The following is a 9494-nucleotide window of genomic DNA, read 5'->3' as shown; positions in this document are numbered from 1 at the left end:
GTGTCCGGTTCCGCGGAGTTCAGGAGTCCTCCTGTGAGGCCGAGTGATGAGGTCACGGGCTGATCGGCAAGAGCGAGGCCCGGAAGTGCAGACTGGAAACTGACTCCACCTTGGCGGATCCCATACAAAGCTAGAGAGGCTGAAGCCCAGTGGCACTGAATGGAGAGCGTTTCGGGGCTCCCCAGAGCCTTGACTGACAGTGTTAATACCACTTGTAGGCTGAGTAAGGACAAAACTGCAGGTCTTTGCTGCACAGGTTTTTATTTTAAAGATTTATTTTATTTTTAAATATTTTTAGCAATCCTGAGAATTTTGCACAATGTATTTTGACTAACTTGTGTGTATTTTGCATTCCCTTGTAGTTGCTTCAAATCCCTTTTAAATATCTGTCATTTGCAGATTGTAATTTTCACTTCTGGCCTTGTGATAAGCAACTGGCATGTTAACATGATGTCCAATTTTTTTTCTTGAAAGAATACTCTGATGAATACAGAATCTTTTTAAATACAGAATCTTATACTGACATTCTTTTTCTCTGAATTAAAAGATGTAACCTATTTTTTGTTTGTTTTTCCTTTTTTTTTTTTCTTGTTTGTCTTTCAAGACGGGATTTCTCTGTGTATCCCTGGATGTCCTGGAACTCACTCTGTGGATCAGGCTGGTCTCAGCCTCCTAACAGTGCTGAGATTAGGGGCATACGCCACCACACCCACCTTCATATTTAAATGTCTACTCTTGATTACACATTGCTCTAACAAGATCATGCTTTTCTATATATGTATTAATTTTGTGTGTTTCTTAATTTTTAGGTATTCTTTGGATTGTACCAGTTTGGCTATGGTGTGTGTTTTAGGGTTACAGTTGCTGTGATAAACACCATGACCAGAGCAACCTGAGGAGAAAAGGGGGGGAATTAGCTTAGGCTTCCACAGCACTGTTCATCACTGAAGGAACTCAGGACAGGAACTCAAGTGGGGCAGGAACCTGGAGGCAGGAGCTGATGCAGAGGCCATGGAGGAGTGCTGCTTACTGGCTTGCTCAGCCTGCTTTCCTACAGAATCCAGGACCACCACCCAGAATGGGCTGAGCCCTCCCCCAGCAATCACTAAAGAAAATGCCCCACAGCATTGCCTGTACCCGAGTCATATGGAGGATTTTCTCAATTATGGTTCGCTCTTCTCAGATAGCTCCACATTGTGTGAAACTGACCAACAAAGAAGAAAAGAGAAGAAAGAAGAGGAGAAAGACGGTGGCGACAGCACAGTGCGCTTTGGGGAATTCTAAATTCTAAGTCAAACAGATCAGCTTTCAGGGAGAAAGACAAGCTGACTGGAAATGAAAGCCTCTTAATGAGATGCACATTAAGACTTAATTACTAAGAGATGATGTACAAAGCAGTAAGTGGAGTCACATAAATAATGGCTCTCACGGAGGTAAATAAAGTAGGATAGGAGGCCAAAAATTTATACTACAGATCACTAAACCCATTTGCACAACCTCCCGAAATGTCATAGGAATTCCACCAGAGAAGACTATTTGAATGTGGGTTTGAGTCAATAGAAAGTTTTTGTTAGCCAATTTTTGATCACACTGGCTGTTCAGGATCCCAGTGTTACCCTGAGCCTTTCTCAGGGTGAGCTTTCAAGCACAAAAACCATTGCCTGGGTTGACATACTTCAGGTGCAAGAAAACTTAGCCAAAAGCAGAACCACAGAAAACAAAAACCAAGGTCATTACATTTAAAGACTTTCCTGAACTATAGACTTTCGTGCATTAGGTCTTTGGGTTTTTTTTTTTTTGCTTGTTTGTTTGTTTGGTTTTTTGGGTTTTTTTGGGGGGTTGTTTGTTTGTTTGTTTGTTTGTTTGTTTTGGCTAGTGGTGCTGTCTGTGTGTTCAGTTTTCGGGCTGAAATGGTACTTCCAGGCCGGGTGGTGGTGGCGCACGCCTTTAATCCCAGCACTCGGGAGGCAGAGGCAGGTGGATCTCTGGGAGTTCGAGGCCAGCCTGGTCTACAAGAGCTAGTTCCGGGACAGGCACCAAAGCTACAGAGAAACCCTTTCTCAAAAAACCAAAAAAAAAAAAAAAAAAAAATGGTACTTCCATCATGGAGTCAGTTGTGTTCAGTTCTGGGAGCCTGTTACAAAAGGATCACTGCTTACTGGCTTGCTTTCCAGGGCTTGCTCAACTACTATTCTTAGGCCCACCTACCTAGGAATGGCACTACCTGCCTACAAATGGCACCACCAGAAGTGGGCTGGGTCCTCTAGATCAATTAGCAATTAGGCCAAGCTGATAGAGGCTATTTTCCAGTTGAGGTTCCCACTCCCAAAATGACTCCGAATTGTGTCAAATTGACAGGTTAAGCTAACTATGACACTAATTGTCTTAGTTACTTTTCTATTGCTGTGATAAAACACCAATACCAAGGCATCTTACAGAAGTAAGAGTTGATTTGGGGCTTACAGTTAATAAAGAATATCATCCATCACAATCACGGCGGGGATCGTGCCAGCAGTCAGGCAGGCTTAGTGCTGGAGCAGCCACTGAGAACTCATATAAGAGTATACAAACAAGGAGCAGAAGCACACTGTGAATAACCCAAGAATTTTGAAAGCTCAAAGCCTGTCACCCCAGCGACACCTTCTTCAAACGAAGCCACATTTCTTAATCTTTCCCAAACAGCCACCAACCAGAGACCCGAGTATTCAAAAGCCAGAGACTTAGGGAATACATTTCATTCAGACCACCACAGTCATGGTGTTTTACCACAAGAGAAAAGTAAGAGACAGAAGTTGATACCAGGAGTGGGGTCTGCCATGAAGAAACTGACAATGTTGGGTTTTGGAGAAATGTGGAGGACTTTGAGATTTTGGACTAGAAGACTGGATGAACACTGAAAGCAGAGCTTCATGGACCATCTTAGCACGAGAAAATAGTGACGAGAGCTATGTGGGCTATGGAGGCCGGGAGCAAAAGGTTTCACAGGGGAATAAAGCAACTGGGTTTACATTCTTGTGATATTTTTGCAAAGGATGTGGCTGTTTTCTGCCCTGGTCCTAAGAATTTGCTGGATTGATTTCTTTGGTGGAGATTTCAAGACGGTCTAATACTGACTGTTACATGGTGGTCACTCTTATGAAGGTCTATACTGAGAAATACCAGGTGGGAATTTTTAGATGAAATAAACCCTTTCTTCCCTAAGTTGCTTTTGGTCGTGGGATTTTGTGATATCAATAGAAACCTAACCAGACACCTTTGTACCTGGAATCTGGGAAGTCTGAGCTCAGGTCCTCATCCATGCAAACCCAAGCACTTAAACCACAGCATCACCATCATAGCCCCACATCTCAGTCCTGAATCAGAGCCAAGGGGCTTCCAGTCATTTCGCTGGTGACGCCGGCACAACAGCAGGTATAGTGAAGATGGCCATGTTGGATTTCAGGGCTAAAGCTGAAGTCAGGTCGCATGAGGAAACATGGGTTAGCACTGCAAGAAATGCCTCACATGCATTATGAGTTTGACTTTTAATTTATAGTTTTTAGTAGTATATTGAAGGTGTACAGTGTGTGTGCATGGCTGTCCATGCCAAGATATGTGGGGGAGGGGGCGGGGGGGGATTAGATGACAACCTTCCAGGTGATTCCATCCTGACACTTTTGCAGAAGTTCTGGGAAGTAAACTCAGTTTACACCTGTACCTCCAGATAAATCGTGCTGTTCCCTGAACTTATTCTTGGTCCTCACATCCTTTACCATGGCCAGATTGTCCCCAACCCTCACACTCTCCTATGCAACCAGTGTATACGATTGCAGTCCAAACACCAACAAGTCCTGGTGTACATGTCTGGAGTATTTCAGTTCAACGGGCTATTTCCCAGAGTTCCTAAGGAAGAATTTACAGAGTACTAGTGCACTCAAAAGATTCCATTTCCTGAGCCGCGGGTCAAAAAGCATAAATTATATGACCTCACTGGAGGAAAAACTTAAGGGTTGTTGCTGCTGCTGCTGTTGTTTTGGAGGTAGCATTATTCCCTTAGTGTGTGGTGCACATCGTTCATCTAGAGAGAGAAAAAAAGCATACTAGGTGTGGAGGATATTCACTCAACCTAGGGCCCTTTCCAGATGTAGTCAATAACAAAAGAACTATAGAGTTATCTGAACATCTGTCAGAACAAGAGAGCCAGCTCTAGCAGCATGCATGAAAGGATAGAGCACATCCCTGCTCCCCTCTCAGCTTGAGCGAGGCCAAGCAGCAAAAGCTGCCTGTGGGGAGCCTGGCAGGTGGGAAGATACATAGTAGCCCTGCAGCAGTAGCAACACTCTGGGAGGAAGCTGAGTGGCTTCTATAGGATTGTGTAGGACTAGGGGACCTAGTGTCTCTGACACATTCTTCTGTACCTAGTGCTGAGAGGTAGCAAAGAAGGCTGTTGGGGACTCAGTGTACAACTAATCTAACCAATTGGTAAACATCAGATGGAGACCAATAGAGGAAGAAAGAATCAACCTTTGGCTTCCACGTACACATACCAGAGTATACACACACACACACACACACACCATAGAAACACACAAATACACTGTATATACACACACTTCATACACACGCGCAATACATAAACACAAATTCATAAAGGCCTAATATCAAAAATAAACATGAAAAATGGTCAGCATCGCCAATTATGAGGAGATAACAATAAAGTATCACCTGGCTGCGAAAGAAATGGCCAATATAAAAATGAAAATATATAGCCAGGCAGTGGTGGCACATGCCTTTAATTCCAGCACTCAGGAGGCAGAGACAGGAAGATCTCTATGAGATGGAGGATGGTCTGGTTCACATAACATTCCAAGCCAAGTAGGGTTTCTCTCTGTCTGTCTGGTGTGTGTGTGTGTGTGTGTGTGTGTGTATAAACAGAGTTTATTTATTTTTTTTTTATTTTTGAGACAGGGTTTCTCTGTAGTCCTGGAACTAGCTCTTGTAGACCAGGCTGGCCTCGAACTCACAGAGATCCACCTGCCTCTGCCTCCCAAGTGCTGGGATTAAAGGCGTGCACCACCACCGCCCGGCTGAGTTTATTATTTTATAACACATGGCGCTTTCTCAATGTGTTATTCTTTGAGGTCACTCATGTTGCGAATCAAGGAATTTAAGTTTTAGTGACTAGTATTTGATTTTGTTCATCTAGTGTTTGTCCTAGGTGGAGACTGCTTGTTCATTTTCCTGGATACCCAGACCCAAAATAACCACACAGAAACTATTAATTAAAACACTGCTTGTCCAATCACTTAAGCATATTGCTAGCTAGCTCTTATATCTTAAATTAACCCATTTCTATTCATCTGTGTTTCGCCATGTGGTTGTGGCCTACCTGTAAGGTCCCATCTGGTGTCCGGCATCTCTCTCCTGTTGCAGCTACATGGCTTCTACCTGGGGTTAAATATATATGTCAACTTACCCAACACATTTAAACGAATTATTCTTCAAGAAATAGAAAGTAGAACAGTTGTGTCCTCAGTAAAAAGTGGAAGAGAAGAGATGGTGGAGAGCTTGAAAATTATACATAGATAGGAAAAGTACTTTTTCCTGTTCTCTTACATAAGTGATTCTCAGCATTCCTAATGCTGCAACCCTTTAATACAGTTCCTCATATTGTGGTGACCCCCCAACTATAAATTATTTTCACTGCTGCTTCATAAATGCTATTTTGCTACTGTTATGAATCATAATGTAAATATCTGATATGCAGCCCCCCAAAAGGGTCACAACCCATGGACTGAGAACCTGTCTTAAATGCTAGCATGACGCAGGCTAATGTGCTACCTTCACAACGCAACTGAAAGAAATTCTGAATAATCTTAGGATGAGAAAGGCAATATGGGAGATGTGTGTGTGTGTGTGTGTGTGTTGCTTTTCTTGGTTAATGAATAGCGCTGCTTTAGCCTATTGCAGGGCAGAATATAGCCAGGCTGGAAGAGATGTAGAGAGAAAGAAGGTAGAGTCAGGGAGATGCCATGGAACTCCTGAAGGAGGCAGATGCCTTGGAGCTGCCCAAGAAGCAAGATGGAACAAACCACCAGCCTCATGTTAAAATAAAAAAAATAATAGAAATGGGTTAATTGAAGATGTAAGAGCTAGATAGAAGTATGCCTAAGTCATTGACCAAGCAGTGTTATAATTAATATAGTTTCTGTGTGATTATTCAGGTTTGGGTGGCTGGAAAATGAAGGAACAGTCTCCATATACAGAAAGGTTTATGTAAAAAGTATGGCAATTATACATTTGATTAAAAGGTTTATACGTATTTTAAAACTTCAAACCATATCTCATATATAACTATTACTATGGGTCTATTACAAATATCTTAAATGCAGGACACCCAGAACCCCAAAATACAACTGTACCACGAATTACCATAAAAATTCATAAGTATGTATCAGGACTGAAAGTTCCTATATGATATGGAAACAGAAGACAAGAAGAAAAATGAAAACTATCACACAAACCATGACAGAGAATTACACTGTGCAGATGTAGCTCGAGATAAAACTAAGAGTCTAGGAGACAAGAAGGTGAATTACTACAAAATAACTCCCCAAAACGTTTTTAAAAAGAGATTTATTTTTACATGCATTGGTGTTTTTGCCTTCATGTGTGTCTGTGTGAGGGTGCTAGATCCCCGAGAACTGGAGTCACAGACAGTTGTGAGCTTCCATATGGGTGCTGAGAATTGAACCCAGGTTTTCTGGGAAGGCATTCATGCTCTTAATTTCTGTGCCATCTCTCCAGCCCGCTTCCTCCCCGCCCCCCCCCCCGCCCCCCGCAAATAAAACCTTTGGCGTGTCCACACTGAAGCCTTCCCCAGGCACGCTCACGCCACATGAACATACCTTTGCTTTCAGCAGTTCCATAAAAGTGAACATACAGCCTGTTTTGTTTCAAGGTAGTCTTGCTCTACAGCGCAGGGCATACTTGCACCTGCCCAAGCTGGCCTTGCAATGACTGTCCCACCTCAGCTTCCCAAATCTGGGATTCAGGTATTAAAGCATTACACCTGGCAACAAACTCCTTCTGGTAGAGACTGCTGTGTCCTGCTGATGGAGCACCTATTACATTGTGTCTGCTCTGTGTGCTTGATTGCATCACACAAACGTCAGAACCCTGTATAGTAAGTGTGATGCCTCGCTAGCTGTCGTCTGAGGGAACTGGATCGGCGAATTTGCTGAATTTCATGTCACTTACACAAGTGAAAGGAAGAATTATTTATCTTATTGTGTAGGGAAAATGGCGCTTGCTGTAAGAATGCCTGCCATCAATCCCACACCAGGAAGGCAGAGGTAGGCGGTGTCTGTGAGCTTGGGGACAGTTTGGACTACAGACCAAGTTCCAGGTCAGCAAGAACTACACAGTAAGATCCTGTCTCCAAAATAAATGAATAAATAAATAAATAAATAGAAAAAGAACAAAAGAAGGGAAAAAGGAATATATTATACTAATTTAAAATATCTCTATGTATCAAGCTTTCTTCTGAGCCACCAACCAGCCCCCAAACCATGACACAGAGACTTATTAGCTGTGAACACTCAGCCTCGCCTATGCTCATTGCTGGCTAGCCTTTTTTCTTAAACTTAAATTAACCTGTTTCTCTTCATGCACATTTACAGTGGGGCTTTTTACCTTTCTTTCTGTATGTCCTAGTCTGTCTGTCTGGTAGCTGCCTAGCTGGCCCTGGGCATTTTCCTCTCTTTCCTCCTCATTCTCTCCCCTCTTCTTCTTCTCTCAAGTCTAGATTTCTCCTCCTATTTATTCTCTCTGCCTGCCAGCCCCGCCTATCCCTCTCCTGCCTAGCTATTGGCCGTTCAGCTTTGTATTAGACCAATCAGGGGCAACAGCAACACATCTTTATATAATTACACAAATACAGCATAGACAAAAGTAACACCCCTTCACACAGCTAAATTAATATTCCACAGCATAAACAAATATAACACATCTTGGTCTAGATAAAACATTTTGCCACATCTCTATGTATGTTCACACTATGGGAGAGCATCTTAGAATCAGTTTCTAATATAAAATTTAATTACACCTTCTTAAAATATGGTAAGGGTTATATGAACAGAATCATAAACTTCATGAGGCAAAGACAAACTGATACACAAGAACAAAAATACAAAAAGACAGACATAAACTCAAATCCAGAAGCTGGTGCTCTCATCACCACCCTGATGCAGAACTGAAAATCACAAGAACAAAAAGACAGACATAGACTCAAAATCAGAAGCCGTGTGGCAGCAAATCCAAAAATACAGATGGAGGATCACACCTCCCCCGGGGACTAGGGCGAGCGACCTGGTCACTCCTCCCTCCCACAAATGCCCATGAAACGTCTTTCAGGGCTCAGGGCCAGAGGTCTGGGGCACGTCTACCCCCTCTCTTGGTCCTGTTTCAATACAGACCCTCCGCAGGTACAATTTTTAAATTACGGATTCACAATTACACAGAAACAGAAACACAATACACAAACAGACAGACATAAAAATGAGCTCATTCAGGATCTCCTGTTTACCAAATGCTTGCCCCATGCCTGGGGGTGAATTTCTGGCCCTGTCAACACCAACCAGGGCATTTTTCATCAATAAAACACAAGAAGTTTATTAAATCTTTCTTTTTAACTCTTATTCCTCTCTTCCTGAATGATTGCTTAAATTCTTGTCTGAATTTTTATTCCTTTGAAAATGCCCATGTCTATGGGGCGACAATGAACCTGCGCCTACCTCGTCCTGCAGATCTGTCCGAGTACTACAGCTGCAAAATCTCCTTTTTTCCTGGTCCCGGGGTGCGCTCTGTCGCCCGATAGGAGGCCGTGCTTCAGGTCCCTGTTCGGGCGCCACTTGACCCGCCCAGCAGGTCCTAAGTTATTCCAGGGTCTTGAAGAGGCACTATCTGAAAGACATGGGGGGAGAGAGAAACGGACGCCAAGCAGTATTCCTTGTCAAGGCATCCCCTTTATTGAAGCAAGTTTCATGTCTTAAATACTCCTCAGAAAGGAGCTAGGGCAAGGGGGAACTGAGGAAAGGGGGAAGGGAAGGAGGGGCTTGGTAGCTAGGCAACTAAGTGGGGCAGTTTGGCAGCTAAGCAGGGCAGTTGCAAGGTCAGTGGCTAGAGCACCTACTGTTAGTGATAAGCAGGAAGCCATGAAGACACTCTGTGGTGCTTTCCAGAGCTTGAGTCTCCACGGTCAGCACGTAATGTTTTGGCTAACTTTAAGTTTTTTTGTCTCAAGATTTTTCCTACAAGGCCCTGTGAGATGTGAGAAAGGAGAAGCCTAAAATGGCTCCTGACACTGCTTCTTCCAAGCATAAGAAAGATGTCAGTAAATTTCTGCCAAATTTCACGTATTTGTAGGATTTCTATCTTATACCAATTCCTGTAAGTAAATTAAAAGCTGAAATATGGGTGAAAGCTTGCATAATCTGTTTATTTTGTAAAAAGGA

This window comes from Chionomys nivalis, chromosome 3 (genome assembly GCF_950005125.1).
Source record: "Chionomys nivalis chromosome 3, mChiNiv1.1, whole genome shotgun sequence".
In the NCBI taxonomy this organism is placed as follows: domain Eukaryota; kingdom Metazoa; phylum Chordata; class Mammalia; order Rodentia; family Cricetidae; genus Chionomys; species Chionomys nivalis.
Note: the sequence above shows the minus strand (reverse complement) of the source record.